The sequence below is a fragment of the Columba livia genome, chromosome 29 (genome assembly GCF_036013475.1).
Source record: "Columba livia isolate bColLiv1 breed racing homer chromosome 29, bColLiv1.pat.W.v2, whole genome shotgun sequence".
Taxonomy (NCBI): domain Eukaryota; kingdom Metazoa; phylum Chordata; class Aves; order Columbiformes; family Columbidae; genus Columba; species Columba livia.
This window is the reverse complement of record NC_088630.1, coordinates 2,040,093-2,055,964: the sequence shown is the minus strand read 5'-3', so window position 1 is coordinate 2,055,964 and position 15,872 is coordinate 2,040,093. Positions and strand designations below refer to the sequence as shown.

General features: G+C 48.3%; 1 protein-coding gene across 4 annotated transcripts in view; it reads right to left on the bottom strand.

The window, feature by feature from the left end:
• Window positions 1-15,872, bottom strand: part of DIP2B (disco interacting protein 2 homolog B) — a 74,749-nt gene that overhangs the window by 47,248 nt on the left and 11,629 nt on the right. Inside the window, exon 1 of one of the 4 annotated variants that reach the window (XM_065043638.1) lies at window positions 7,663-7,745. The exons of the other annotated variants lie outside the window; for them this stretch is intronic. The gene's annotated coding sequence lies outside the window, so the exon portion shown is untranslated. Of the gene's footprint in view, window positions 1-7,662; window positions 7,746-15,872 lie in introns of those variants that run through there. 4 annotated transcript variants of the gene reach the window in all.

The following is a 15,872-nucleotide window of genomic DNA, read 5'->3' as shown; positions in this document are numbered from 1 at the left end:
AGATCTCTCAGGGACAAAAGATTGCAAGCGATCAAACACACAGCAATAAGAAAACACATTTATTTGCTATCACTTCTCAAGTTAAAATTAAGCCTACAACAAGAAACTGGTGATCACAGACAGTGTTCTTTCTTCACCATGAGTCTGATTTTTGCAAGAACAGAGTATTAGTTGCTGTATTTGCTGTCCCAACTGGCAATCGCAGTGTTTAGGCTCTAAGCCCCAACACAACCAGTGTCCCTGCAAAAACACTCTGGCTAACCAGCTGTTTTGGTTCTAACGGTGATTTTGTTTGGCAAGGGAACGGGTTTCGCTCCTTCGCGTGGACAGTCGAACACGGCGTCACTCGAAACGCCCCCGAGAAGATGCGAAACTGAAGCGGTGGGTGCGCGTTCACACACAGAACCGTATCTCGCTCCTCTGCCACCACGGGTGAGTCAGGCCCCAACAAGCCCAAACAAACCCAGCAGCTGAAAATTAGAATATCCGTGAAGCACCCAAATGCTGAGCAAAGCATTAATTCTAACGCCTGATTGCAGTCGGTAGCTCAGTGCAATGGATGCAGCTCACCAGACAGGTATGCCGGCACCTTCCAAAACAGCCACACGACCAGCACAAGCCAAAAGGATCATGTTTTCATCAATTGCAGGAGCTACAAAATTCAGCAGCTTTTGGGAGATTTGCCGCTCGGTTCTCGGAGGCAGATTGAATTCCCCACGCTGGTTCATTTGGGCAGCAAAGCTCCAAAAGGGGAGGGAATTGTCCTTGTAAACCAACCCACGGATTTGTTGAGCTTGTTATTTTGTGATTAATGGCTCCACAAGATTTAATTGGACTTTTGACGTTGGTGATAACGTGTTATATATAATGAGACATTTGCCACAGAAAATTGTTGGAATTACTATGGAATACCAATGGCTTACAAACACACACCAGCGCACCGGTAGCATCGCATTCTGGTTTATGTGCTGGGTTTCTAATCGCTCGCTCCACACTAATATCCTACCAAGAAAAAAGATATGTATTATTACAGGAATACAAGCACTATGATCTGCATTGGGAAATTGGAAGTTAAGGCGAGATACCACTGAAAAACAAGGCGGTAACTCAGGCCAAACCCCACTATTTGCATCCCTACCACGGGATGCAGATCATTTACATTATTGCTTGGAAAAAAGGGTTCTCTAATAAAAAAATAAACCCCCTAATGCCATTTGGTAAGAGCAGGAAAGTTCTAACTAGTCAAATGGGGAGAAGAGAAAGAAGGGTGATGTATTGCTGGGACTTGCTGCAGCGCCGTGTCTGATCCGGTTACTACAACCACAACAGTTGTGCCCAAATTCGCACCTCAAGTGTTGGAAGCAAATGTCCCTTTAATATAGTGCATGCCCGGAAAGGATTTACCGTACAAAGCCTCTTCTCTCTGGTCATAATCCAAATTTGGTCTCAATCCACTGAGACACAAACCAAAGATTCGCCAGGAGAGGAATTTTCTTCCGCCCCGTTCTGGTGATCCACGGGAAATGCAAAGATCCGACGGCGAGCGCGCGTTTCCTCACCGAGCAGCATCAATCACAGCAACAGGAAGAGACCTGAGACAATGGGGCTGCAGATCTCCCCAACCAGCCACAGCTCCAGAAACCTGGGAAACCACAACCCCACTTCCACCTCCAAACACACGCTGACGTTTGGTGCGCTCAGTTCTCCCAAAGAGCTGCAAAACCAACCCAAGAACCACAGCGCAAGAGCCGGCACTGCAAGGAAAGCAGCAGCGAGGCAGACAAGAGCCGACAATTTAGCTCTGAAACGGTGCTGGGGTTTGTTCATCCCGAGGAGCGAAATTACAACTAAACCCACTTAGCGCTGAGATATTCTCATTACGAGGAGCGAAATTACAACCAAACCCACTTAGCACTGAGATATTCTCATTCCAAGGAGCGAAATTACAACCAAACCCACTTAGCGCTGAGATATTCTCATTCCGAGGAGCGAAATTACAACTAAACCCACTTAGCGCTGAGATATTCTGGCCTCTCCAGCTACAGTTCTGTGCAGGGGGGTCTATATGGATCTATACCCTCCATGTGGAGTTTGCCCGTCAAGACCCTTTCGCCACAACCAACTGCAGGACTATTTGACGCCACGATCTTTCCCAGTGGTTCAAAATGCGATGTTTGGAATCTTCCGGGTTATTTTTAAGGACGTGTGAGTGTGAGCTAAGCAGTTTTATAAGAAGAATTTAAAGAAATCCTACTTTTCAAGACACAGCAGGTCTTGCAAATATGTAAGAGATGCCGTTCTGTGGAGTCAGAGTAGGAAATAACCCCGGATTTATGGCTGTAGAAACAAGACAAGTTTAATCAAGGAACAACCACGTTTCCTCACTTGAAATAGCTGGACAATAATCCTGACTGCAGACACCTCTGTGTTGAAATCCAAGAGGTCCTGCTTGTTTGAATCCAAGTAGGTTGGAGAAACAGAATTCCCTAGAGGGGAAAAGAAAGCAAAAACTGGCTTCTAAGCTTCCTTTTTCATCTGATTCTCCTGATTTCTGGTGAGGGAATGAGAAGGGATTGTCATCACACAAATCCAAGCTGGATGTTCTGACGGCTGAGGGTGCAAGAGGAGCCGGGGAAGCCCAGGGATCTCCAACCAGCCGGGATGCTCCACCTACATTCAACTAATGCAGCAGAGGAGCTCCAGGAGGCTCCCGGCCCGCGACGCCGGGCTGCTCTTCAGCAATTAGAGCCGATGATCTGTTCCGAACAGCGCGGCTCAATCAGTGCAAGGTGGTAACACCAGCTAATCCTGCTACGCGCAGACAATGCTGCTCTTTCAACATCCTTCCTCCCCTTCCCCCATGGAACGAGAACACTGAATCATTTACTGTCCAACAAAACCATAATTACTACAGTGGAGAAATTAAGGAAAATGATCACGTAGAGCACAGCATCTCCCAACAAAGCCTCCAAAGACTTGGCTGTATCAAGCAAAAGATTCAAATTTGAAAGCAGTTTGTAGGCATTTTTTAAAAAACAATCTGTTTCGAGCAGTTTACGCTAACAGAATCACGGAAATGCTTCTAGTACATCCATTAGCCCCAAAACAATGAAAGCAACTCCATTATTTAACAGCAAATACTCTAAGAAGATTGTAACGAAGAAGGAAATAAATTCTATGATCCCTGCGTCTTCTTTTCAGGTCTCAGCCCTAGAAGTGACCTGGTGGCTCTGCCTTTCTTCCTGCTCCCCTGCCCATCGACAGCAACGCCTTCCTGCCGTTGCGTCACCTCCAGCTCGCTCGGAAAGAACGAAACACACAGCCTGGTTTTGCAGAGCTTGATCTGGGGTTTCCTGTCCCTGACCAGAAATAGACCCCAAACTGCAGGTACTGAGCCCCACGAGTGCAGCTGTGAGCCCGCAATGGTGTTTCGCCACGTGCCACTTCCAAATAAGGTCCCTCGAGTGCGTTTGGGAGCGGCAGGTGGTGTGTTTGAGAAACCCAGCTATGCACTTCAGATTCACAGCCTAGGCAGAAAACCAACAGCAAAGCAATTAGTTCAGCACTTCCCTAACAAATGCTGTCGCCGCTCATTTATTTATTTTGCAACTAGATCTCGTTTTTCTGCCACTTCCCGGAGCACCGGCGACCTCCAGACGGCCCCGTCCCCAATGGTTTTCCCAAAGCTGGGCTGTCCTCAACCCAAAGCCAACATCACCCCTTTATTCCAAGGCTGTGTTCAAACAGGCTGTAGCTGTTCAATGCTCTCGCACTCCTAATGCTCCTTGGCTGCAACTCCAGCGCAAAAATGGTGTTTGAGACAAGTTTAGACAATTGCCTCTTTCTGTTTGAGGCCAAAGGATGATGCAGGTTCGGAGGTTCCCTCCTCCTTCCTCCCGGGGAAGCTGTATATCAGGTTTCCTCCATGAAGACAATACCAAGGGCTGCAAAGCAGAGAGTGTGCCAGAAAAAACTGGTTTCTTGAAAGAAATCAAGGCTATGCTCCATATATCACCTCCCAACAAACCAAACCCAAATATTAAGGAAAACAAACACAACAGGTTTGTGCTTCGCACTTTCCCTTTAACAGCACAATTCTGTGCCCATTAAGAATATGAATAAGCTACTGAAAAAACCAGCAGGTCTGACAAAGCTCCGTTTGTTAAGCACGAGCATTATACTGCTACAGTTTCAGTACTACAAGTTTCACAGACAGATTAATTTATATACACAGTACAAGCCCCCTTGGCTCCAACACTGTGGGGACTCTGTTCCACAGCTTCAAAAAATCTTTTCTAAAGGCTTATGAATGTTGCTTGACCGAATTAAAACTATTTTAATCTCAACGTGTGTTATTTCGCAAGAATGCAGTTCAGGGTTCGGATTTTGCGTGTCTATGGGGTGTACAGGCTGCAATACTCACAGCTGTGGCGTTTAAGGTCACAAGGTGCATTTTACTGCAAGTCACTGTGTGCCTGATGCCTTTTTAATTTGTTGTTGTTTTGCCTTGAAACAATAAATCCAACTGCTGAAACTAGACTGAAGAATCTCCTGTACCTCGCAGAAGGGTTTTGGAGCTGCGGATGATCCACCGTCCTCGGTTCACCCGCCCGGCCCGTGTGTGACGGGCACTAATCTCAGATGCCATATGTGAGGCGTCATCCCACTGGGTGAGCTCAGGACAGAGCTGGTTTCCTTGGTGCACGTGGGCAGGGGGCGATTGACGCAAAGGACGCGGCACCGGGTCGACTTCAGCTGGAGATCCTCCCCTCCTCGCAAAAAAATAACCCCCCAAAACACATGGTAATTCATCACCATTTCTGCTGAAAACGGCACTATCCGGGGTCAGCAAAACGAGTTTGCAGACTGGGACACTAAAAAATGCGTGGAAGGGTAAACTGTAAGTAAAAGAGCCTCTGGTAGCTGTACTACACTTGTGTTTATTGTTCTCGTTGAGCAGACTTGGGGACGTTCCCACTTGTGACCACGTGGGGTTTGCAGATCAGCGTCACCCGGGTGTTCTTGGGTTCGTTCCTTCCCCAGGATGTCGCTCCCATGACTACGAAGCCCATTTTCAACCCAGGGATGTCCCCACTGACCCGGGATGCCACCCCCCTGCCCAGGGATGCCACCCCCTGCCCAGGGATGTCCCCGACTGACCCAGGATGCCACCCCCTGCCCAGGGATGCCCCAGGATGTCCCAGCTCCCCAGGATGTCCCCACCACCTGGGGATGTCCCCACTCCCCTGGTGTCCCGGTTGTCCACAGATGTCCTGACTCCCTGGAATGTCCCCATTGCCCACAATGTCCACTGCTGCCCAGGGATGTCCCCCACTGTCTTGGGATGTCACCTATTGCTCAGGGATGTCCCCACTCCCTGGGTGTCCCTGTTGCCCATGGATGTCCCCACTCTCTGGGATGTCCCCATTGCCCAGGATGTCCCTGCTCCCTGGAATGTCCCCCACTGTCCAGGGATGCCACTGTTGCCCCACGATGTCACCCATTGCCCAGGGATGTCCCCACTGCCCAGGTGTCCCTGGGATGTCCGTTCATTGGTCTGTAAGAATCAAAAGGCCAGAGAGATGTTGCATTTCAGGTCACAAGTGGGACACAAGGACAGGGGATATGAACTCAAACCACGTTGTCCATGCACGGGTAACGTCTGCTTTAACAATAGGGGAAAAAATGGGTTTTTAAAGGTTCCAAAAACTCTTGAAGATGACCCTTTAAAACCTTTACATACATCACTAAATTCTGACCCTTTACATACATCACTAGATTCTGTTAAGGCGGATAACCCTACTAAATACAGGCCTTTAGCAAAATACAACCACTGAAGTCAACTTTATACAAGATCTGCTGCAAAGTGGAGCCACATAAATGCTACATGTTACCCATAAAATCAGCATGTGCACATAAACAGCTTAATCCAGTATACAAACAATAAATCTTACATATGACCCCATCCTGGGGTGGGGGGAAATATATATATATATTTTTTAAATAGCCACAAGTTATCATCGGGAAAAAATGCATTTCACTTCTGAGTGCTAAAAAAGGCACAAACCCAAGGCTTGGTCACAAATAGGATTTTACAAAAGCTACTCTAGAGAAACGTTTTTAATAAGTAGTCGATGAGAAGAATGCGACGTAGGAGCGTGCGACAGTGTTGGTAACAGCGGTCCCGCATCGAACCCGGCGGCTAAAGGAGAAACCCGCAGCGTCACCTACACGTACGCATGAAGTAGCTCAGACTGCTTGGCTGAGTAAAGCAAGACAGCTCACAACGCACTTAGAAACCCCAGATGAAGCGATTCTGCCTGGAATAATTCTCTTTTCTGACTAAGCAGCAGAAATTCCCGTCTATTTAATCCCCAGCACATGGCTCAGCCGCCCTCTGCCCCAGGTTTCCCAGGAAATGACTCAACTTGATGCAGGAGGGACTGTGATTCAGCCCTTATTCAGCGCCAGGTACAGCACTGGCTTCCTGCAGGTAGAGAGGGAATTATTGGGCCGGCGAGCGCCGATAACCTTCCCCTGGGAGCTGCTGGTCCAGCCCAACCACACTGGATCCCACACTGAAACCCTGTCTGTTCTAAACCGGACGCGCTTTTTCCACAAGACAGCCCAGCGTGGACGGGTGATTTGCCAAATTAAGCCTGGTTTTAGCTCAGGAATAAAAATAAAATGAGCAAAAAAATGCAGGCACCCAAAGAGAACTCTGCATCATGCTGCAAAATAGTGAAGAAGCACGTAGATAGCCACCTACAATTAGAAAGCCAAATGAGGTTTTCCCTTGGGCAGTAAAGGGCGTTCAGGGACGGGCTGGGGCTCTGACAAACGTGGGGGTTGATTAAAAGTACATCTGCAAAGGTTCAGCCCTCGCACAGCCCCCGGTGCTTATTCTGCACCTCGGCTCCGGAGAACAGGAGAAGGGACCTTTCCCAATTCAATTCTAGATTCCTGAATAAGCTGCATGAATAGAAGAAGTTTAGAGCAATTATTCCCCTATCTATGAATCAAAGGTAGCGCTTCTCACACAAAGCGTTCCGGTAGGAAACGCAACTCTGATGTTCCTTTAACCACAGTGTTAACGCAGCACTAACCTCGTTGGCGCGTTGTACCGCACCGTAGCACAATAATTACAGCGATCCAGATGGGAAATGCTTTTCCAAATCACAGCGCGATGAGCTCAATGATTATGTATGGTGAAACAAAGACAGATATCTCGCGGAAAGCATTAGCGCTTCAAAGATCGCTCCTCAAACAAAAAAAATCAATTCAAATCAAAAAAAATCAATCGTAAGAATGAATTTTTCAAAGCTAAAGAGGCGAGACGCCCATCGCATGTTTTCCCACATGCCTCCTACCCTGCAGTTCCCAAAGAGGTGGCACCACGTGTGTGTTCATAAGGACGTCGCTCCCATTTTGCTCAATAGAGCAAACCCCGTTGTTTTTCCCAAAGCATTGAAATCCGAAACACAAACCACAGTCATTTGACAGCGTTATTCTAGGAGAGTTAAACAGTATTAGTCACCACAGGAGGATTCCACTACTTAAAAGTTAAAGCAATACAATTATTAATCTTTTACCCAGCCTGGAATTAGTGTGCGACACTGGTAATTTGATTTGTGGAGATCCCCACCAAACTGCAGAACGTACCTGACAAGAGTGGGGGAATGGCTCAACGAGCAGCTCGGAAACTGCTCCTGGTGCTGCTGCTCATTTCTTGGGTGTCTGGCTACTGGGAACCGAAGCGCTTTGTTAAATAAGCTTAAACGCGCTCTGCACACGGTATGATAATGTAAAATAACCCCACCTCCAGCCTAAACGCGTTGCTACAAAACCAGAGCGATGCGCAGGTTAATGGGAAGCTGCCCCGTGGAGCGATCCTGTCCGTACAGGCTCCTGTCTGTTCTGGATTGAAGAGAACAACCCGTCCAAGTTGGTGACAAGCTTGGGAAAGCAGATTGACAAAGAAAGAGCAGAAGAAAACTGCACTGTACGGCAGCAGATCCAGGCCCGAGCTGTTTGGCTTTCAGTTGTGTTGACATCAGCAACCACGGCTTCTGCAGGAATTTCACTGCTAAGGAAACCGTGTTGGCGTGTCACCAGCGGGCCCAAGAAAAGCCATTATTCTGTCAGCTGCAATGCTCTTTACAAGAAAGATCACGCCAGGAACGGCTTCTGTGCGCGGCTCTTTCGGCGCGCTAAAATAAGTCAGCGTCTGCTTCAGAAGCGCTTTGTTCAGAGGCTGCAGAGCAGGATGTGGCAAGGGCCTTCCCATGTAAAAGCCTTTAAGCCGTGTGTGACTGGGTTAGGGAGCAGTTAGGCAACCTGGACATCCATAAACCCATGGGTCCGGATGGGATGCACCCGCGGGTGCTGAGGGAGCTGGCTGAGGTTGTTGCTGGACCGCTCTCCATCATCTTTGCCAAGTCTTGGGAAACGGGAGAGGTGCCTGAGGACTGGGGGAAAGCAAATGTCACTGCAGTCTTCAAAAAGGGCAAGAAGGAGGAGCCGGGGAACTCTAGACCGGTCAGCCTCACCTCCATCCCTGGGAAACTGATGGAACGACTTCTCCTTGGTGCCATCTCAAGGCATATCAGGGCTAAGAGGGTCATTAGGGACAGTCAACGTGGCTTCACCAAGGGGAAGTCGTGCTTGACCAACCTCATGGACTTTTGTGAGGACATAACAAGATAGATGGATGACGGCAGAGCAGTGGAGGTGATCTCCCTTGACTTGAGTAAGGCATTGACACCGTCTCCCACAGCATCCTCACAGCTGAACTGAGGGAGTGCGGTCTGGATGAGCGGGTGGTGAGGTGACTGCGAACTGGCTGGAGGGAAGAAGCCAGAGAGTCGTGGTCAATGGGCAGAGTCCAGTTGAGGCCTGTACCCAGTGCAGTGCCTCAGGGGGCAGTGCTGGGGCCGGGATTGTTCAATATATTCATCAGTGATTTGGAGGAGGGAATAGAGTGACTGTCAGCAAGTTTGCTGGTGACACCAAGCTGGGAGGAGTGGTGACACTGGAAGCTGTGCTGCCATCAGAGACCTGGACAGGCTGGAGAGCTGGGTGGGGAAAAATGTAATGAAATATAACAAGGGCAAGTGTAGAGTCTTGAATCTGGGCAGGAACAACCCCAGGTTCAGTGTAAGTTGGGGAATGAGCTATTAGAGAGCAGTGTAGGGGAAAGGGAGCTGGGGGTCCTGGGGACAGCAGGGTGACCATGAGCCAGCACTGGGCCCTTGTGGCCAGGAAGCCAATGGGACCTGGGGTGGGTTAGAAGGGGGGTGTTCCAAAGTGACAAGATCCTAACACGTGGATTTTTTTGGCCTCGTATCAGTATGTCGGCACCATCATCATCCACTTCCACAAAACTGTGAGGACAAGTATCCTTTCTACACCGACACCAGTGGACCTTGAACCTAAACAAACAGGCTTAAAGGTAAAAAAAGGTCTGATTCAACAAGCTGTCTGCAAAGCCACAATTACTGCTCACGGGGAATTTTCCTACTGTGGCCTCTCTAAGGGTGCGATAGCTTCTTATCCAATTTAAATAAACTGAATTCTCGAATGTCGTACTTGTAGAGGGAAGGAAGTGTGGAGACATCAGTAGGATTATTTAAGAGCACACAGTTAGCAACTTGACTAAAAGAAGAAGAGTGCAAATAAAATGAACAAAAGAGCTTGCAGCCTTGTCGCTGCAACCTCGTTAAAAAGCTCCGAGATCACATTTTCTCGTCAAACACTCGCATTGTCAAACTCTACATGAAAAATTAGCTAGAAAGAAGTTTTCTCAAGAGTGAAAAATAAAGCAGATGGTAACAGCAGAGTAATCACAACGAATGACTCCAGAACACCTCGTCCGAAGTTCTCAGTAGTGGGGAACGGAGGCTGTGAACAGAACAAAGAGCCGAGGGTGGCACGAAGCTCCGGACAATCGCTGCTTTGTTTGCACCCAACTCCAGTCTCACAGTGTAGATAGAGGCTGAGGAAACATCTCAGCCCAATTCCTCGCTAGTCCCGGTCTACCTAGGCCAGCGTTTCCATAAAGATGCTTTAGTGTTGCGAATTGCTCTGAAAATCTGCGCGTTCCAGCCGGTGCCCTCGGGCCAGGCCGGTGACAGGGTTGACACACAAGGTACGTCCCTTCTGGAAAGCAAAGCTACCACACCAGGACACACATGAGCACCCAATGCACCTGGCACACTGAGCAAATACGGCTTTGTTGGGTAAGCAAACACCTAAATACAACCATCTCCAAGTTGTTCTGTTTGATTTTGATGCCGCACTCTGTTCCCAGGAAGGCCAGAGACACCCGAGACAGTGGAAATAAACTCACGGTGGTTTATTTATAATGAAAAGGGAAGAAAAACAAACACGTTCCTCTAGAAATGACACAGCTTTCAGCAAGCAAATGAAAACCTCTTGTTGGTAAATTCAGCATTAAAGTACCAAAAGACAGAGTTAGCCGTAATCAAATTCTTTTCAACAACAGACCCACTGACCCAGCAAACACCAGCCAACCGGAAAGAAACATCAACTGGGGAACAAAACCGGCCTGTGCCGGGGGCCAGGACGCAACTGCATCTCCCCTTTGTTGTTCCCATCTTGAATCGCGAAGAGCAGGTTTCAGGAGGCTCCAAGCGGGACTCGGTCACGGCTCGGAGCTCAGCTCCCGCGCAGGCCCAAGCGAGACCACGGCGAGCGCGGCGCCCAACGGCCGCACTGAGAAAACAACCATCTCCAAACTGCTTCCAAGTGTTGTTCAGACCAAATGAGCTCACGGACTGAAGGGCAAGCTGCCTGCACCACATCTGTGTGCTCTTCACTTGAATTCGGAAGAGAAGAAACTTTGTGCCTCGTAACAGGTAAAAATGTCACGGAGTATTTGCACCAACAACTTCTCGAGCAAATACGGCTTTGTTGGGTAAGCAAACACCTAAATACAACCATCTCCAAGTGGTTCTGTTTGATTTTGATGCCGCACTCTGTTCCCAGGAAGGCCAGAGACACCCGGGACAGTGGATCTTAAAGATCCAATTTATCACAAAACCAGGTCGAAAATATGAAATGCATTTATATAAAATTTCTAAGCACGTAACAGCAGTGTAAATAACCACGTTTCAGTCCTAATGAAGGGAAAACACTCCTTGTTACCTAAACCTCCTGCTTGTGTGAAAGCACCACAGGGCTGGGACAGAAGGATTTGTCGTGGCAAGATCACCCGTGATTCAGCATCGGTCTCGTAGCCGTGTTTTCCACTGGAGAGAGACAATCCCGACTGGTTTTATGGGCAAGAAAAGGTGTCACTGGGGTGGGACACAGTATTGGCTTGGCTGGACTCGAGCTGGAGAAAAGGAAAAACGGCTGGATCTATTTTCTGGTTAAGGTCATGGCGAAGTTACTTACAGAACAGGATGAGCTTCTTGAAAGTCTCTCAGTCATAAATCAGAATAAATGAAACCACTTTCCATGTTGGAAGTTAATCAGAATGCGCTCTCCAGCTGTCCTCACATACCCTACCACAGGGAAGAAAGCCCGACAAATCTGCTAAAAGCTTTAAAAAGCCGAAATTAAATATTAATATTGTGAAAATGATGAAGGCAGTACAAAAACACAAGTCGCCTTCGCCACTCCGGTTCTGTGTAGCCCAGAGCTAGAGATGAAAGGCTTCTTGCAAACAGTGCTGCCTGGATGGAATTGTGAATAAACCCGAAAACAAGCCGAGCTCTGGATGTGCAGGTTGGGAACCGCGAGCTGTCTGAAAAAGCAAAACGCGTTCGCGGTAAACAAGCAACAACAGTGAATTGTTTGAATGCCAGCTGGTGAAAAGCAGGGACAAAAGGTCATCAATCCCGCACCGGCCCTACAGTTCTATTCAGTACGATGAGAGAAGCTGTGAAGAACACGTTAGAATCGCTGCCTTTGAAGTCCCGCTTTGGTGCGTATTCAGGGCACTCGTCTCCAGGCCGGGTACCTGGACAGACAAGTGCACTAGGGGAATATAATCAACTTCATTTCAGAATTGTGCTTTGACTCTGCTGCCTCATGTGGGTTGGGTTGATTGGATCTGTGCATCAGGTATTTTGTTGAGATGCTTCCTTATCATCCGGTTACTTAACAGAGAACTATCCCCCATTCCCTCCAATTTAAGGATGCTTCGTCAGTCAGGTCTTAATAGCAACCCGGAATGACTCGCCAAAAGCTCCTAAAAAACCTTTTAATTGAATTATGACATCAGTTACTTAATATTAATGAGAGTGAGATCATATTTTGACTTTTCATTCTGCAACACATTTAAAGCAAAGGTGACTGTGCAGTTTCTCTTCGCAATAGCCGATCTCACAAAGGTTTAAGCAGAATTACTTTAAATAACAAACTAATCTTTATTACTCTATTTCCCATTAGGACTGAATTCTAACAGCATTAGCCTGTTTTTATCACTATGCAAAAGAGAACAAGGCCTCCAACTTACTCATCTAAAACAGAAGCGCAAGACTTTGAACTCTCTGGTTCTTGCACTCCTGAAGTGGTACCTGATTTCTCTCCAGGCACGGACAGGCAAAATTAAAGAATATACAATTCTGGAATGTCTAGAAAAAAACCCAAACCGAACAAAAACACAAGACAAAATTTAACAAAAGTTAAACCTGGCAAAGGTGTTAAATTCACCCCATCTTGGAGTTGTCTGTGGGTACGCAGAGGTCACAGATTCCGCACCGTACCTGTTCAGAACGGTGCGGGGAGCCCGACCGGCGTGCAGGTGCACGGGGCAGCTGCAAACACCCGCAGAGCCGCTGCCTCCGCTCCGCGGTGTGAGCCGGCAGGGTCACCCGTGGCCGTGGCCGCGTCCCAGCTGGGTGCTAACGGCCGGGTCCGCACGCAGCTCCAGCTCGCGGACTGCACAGCTCCCACCTCCAACCGGGAAATCCCGCAGAACCCGTGCTCTGCGCACCCCAAGATCAGGCTCGTGCAGCCCTGCTCCACTGGCCTACGATCCGTTCCGGATCTGTGCTCTCTGCTGTCTTGCCCCAGCGTGATTCAGCAGCCCTGTCCAGTCTGTTCTGCATCGTTCTAGGGATTAGTTTCCTTCCTCCACCGTGCCGTGCGCCGACTTCCCCAGCCTCACCTCGGACATGAGAGCTTAACATTCCCTGTCATTTCAGCATTTCTGCTACAGATGACAATAGGAAAAGCATTTGTATATTAACCATCTGCTCCTATGTCTAACGGAGCCGTAACCACTAGATATGAACCATTTCAAAGAGCACTAAAATGTTTGTGAAATCAGTGTGTTAGTGGGAGATGCTTGTATGTTTTTCATAAAACATTCTATTCATAGTGGGCTTTGCTTTCAACTACAAGCATAACAGCCTTTCTACAGCAACCTGAAACACCACGGACTGCACAATTAGGGGGCTACAGGGGAACAGGAAGGGCTAAGGAGGTGTTGAAAGCAATAATTTAGGACAAGATATTCTGGTAAGAAAGAGAACCTAAAGAATTCAAGTCCTAATAGAAAGCCTGCAATTGAGCGAAACCTTGGAGAAGGCATCGGTTTGGATTCCTGCCCTCCAATTTGTTCGGTAAGGCTTGTCTGCTGGCTCCATATGTTTCATCTAAGTAAAATTTGTGCCACGCTGCGTAATAGTCTCTTCAGAAAAATTCTGAGGTTTGGGAAATAAAGCAACCACTTCTCTTCAATAGCCCTTGTACAATAGGGTCATTTCTTTAGCACTGGGCATTTAGAAGAGTAAGACAATGCTGTACAAAAACTGTAGAAATAGAATACATTCCTTGGGGTATCCCAGCTTAGCTCTTCCTACCAAATGCAAGGCGGACCAGCCTCTTCAGCGACAGCCACTCTGGAGCACCCCCAAAAACATCTTGGAGGCTGCAGCACCTCAGACTCCATCCAAGAAACCCCGGAGAGATGTGTCCTTCAGCCCACGCTAATTCTGCTGGAAGACACACCAACATTCCTCCCGCAACCCCAAAGTCATGCTCAGGTAGCGAAAATGGCTGTGAAAATACATGAAGGCATAGAAGCCATAAATGCAAGATGTGCTCAGAGCCTGACACCGAACTCTCTGACACCTGTATCAGTTGTGCTGCACACAGATGTGACTGAATATTTCATGTTAACAGCTCAAAAAGGAAAAAAACCCCAAACCCTAGCCTAGAAACGCAGTGTGCTGAAGCCAAGCACGCGAGGACAGCAGCCAGCGCTGCACCCACTGCACCCAGCACCCTGATCAGACTGGCCCAACAGCTCCAAATGGCTCCCAAAGCTTTGTTTTGTGCAGAGGAAGCGCAGATTTGAGAGCCAAAGTGTGCCCATTTCTAACTTGCTTGGTTGCGCCGGTTCAAAATCAACTGGAGGTTGTCTCTCCTTTGTATTTCAGCACACGGCAGGCTGCGAATGAGGGATTTATCACAGGGAGAAACCAGCCATGGTGGAGGCAGCAGAGCCTGACCAGCGCAGACATCTCCTTCCTTGTGATCACAGTGAACTCACGTACGGGCTCCCGGCAGCTCAATAACAGACCGGTTTTGCAAGCAAGATACTTTCCCTCATGGTTGACTTTCAACAGATGGGTTGAGTGCTATTCTGACAGCCCCACAGGATGAAAATGCTGCGAACGAAGCTCAAGATCCCAGCATTCGAACACAACAACCAGGGCCTGAAGACCTAATGCAGACTGACATGCAAAAGCGTGCTATCATTTCCATGCGGCTGCCTTCATCTTCTTTACATACGAGGCCAAGAAAGCCCCTGGGGCTGCACTAGTGCCTAAATGGGCGCAGGTTTCCTTTAGTCTCTAACAAAGGCTTTGAGCAATTGGCAAGCTGCCGTCTTCCTTTTCATATGTGCCTCCATCCATAGATAACGCGGGCGGCTCTGAATGTGCGCCCTGCACAATCGGAGGTGAAGGATATCACAGGAAACCCAAGTCAGCTTTTCCCCTCCATGAGGGAACTCCCTGGAACAACCAGCAGTCTTTCTCATTGACATATCTAACAGTATGTAACACTTACAGAGCAGACAATAAGTTCAAAGCTCCAACATTAACTGGTTTAGTGAGTTAAGAAGAGAGCAGAATTACAGAAAAAGAACAGCTCTTGCACCTCCCAGGTCTCTCCACCTCACCAGCTCCTTTCTCAGACAGCAGTAGTACTGTGGGCTGCCCTCTCAGGATGTCAAATGGTCACCAGCAATACCGGTCATTTTATTAAGCCCGTCAGCTCCTCAATCCAGATCCCCAGACAGACCCCGGAGCAGAGGCACCAGCACAACCGAGAGGCTGTCACTTTGCACGGCAAGAGCAACAGAAAGCAGCGAACACTCTAAGCTGTACCGCTGCCAGAACTTTCATAACCTGAAGCCAAACTCAATTCTAATAGAAGACTATTTACTCCTTCCCCGGTTCCCCATGCCAAGTCTTTCCTTTTATCCTTCTGCCCAAATAGTTGTGTCTCTGCTGGCAGAGGAGTGTGCCTGCAGTGCCGTACAACTTGTCTGCGTCTTTAACGCCGCTTTGCTGTTCACAGGAAGGTGTTCTGTAATTTCAAACTAGAGACTGTGAGATGTAGTTGTTTTCTTAAGAGAAGAGGCCACGTTATGGCATCCCGCATGGCATGGAGAACTTGTCACCACCTACCTTCCTTTGTGTCCCCCTCCCTTGTTGCTTTGCTGAGTCCATTCACATCTCTAGAAAGGGGGGAAAAAAGGAGGCATCACCTCTGCTGCAGACTCAGTGCAGATGAGAGTGAGCCTCCAGAAATAAGCCCCCGAAGAGCTGCCGCTACACGAACCTTCATTTCCATTTGGCTTTCCGCAGCAGGTTCAACACCAGAAATCA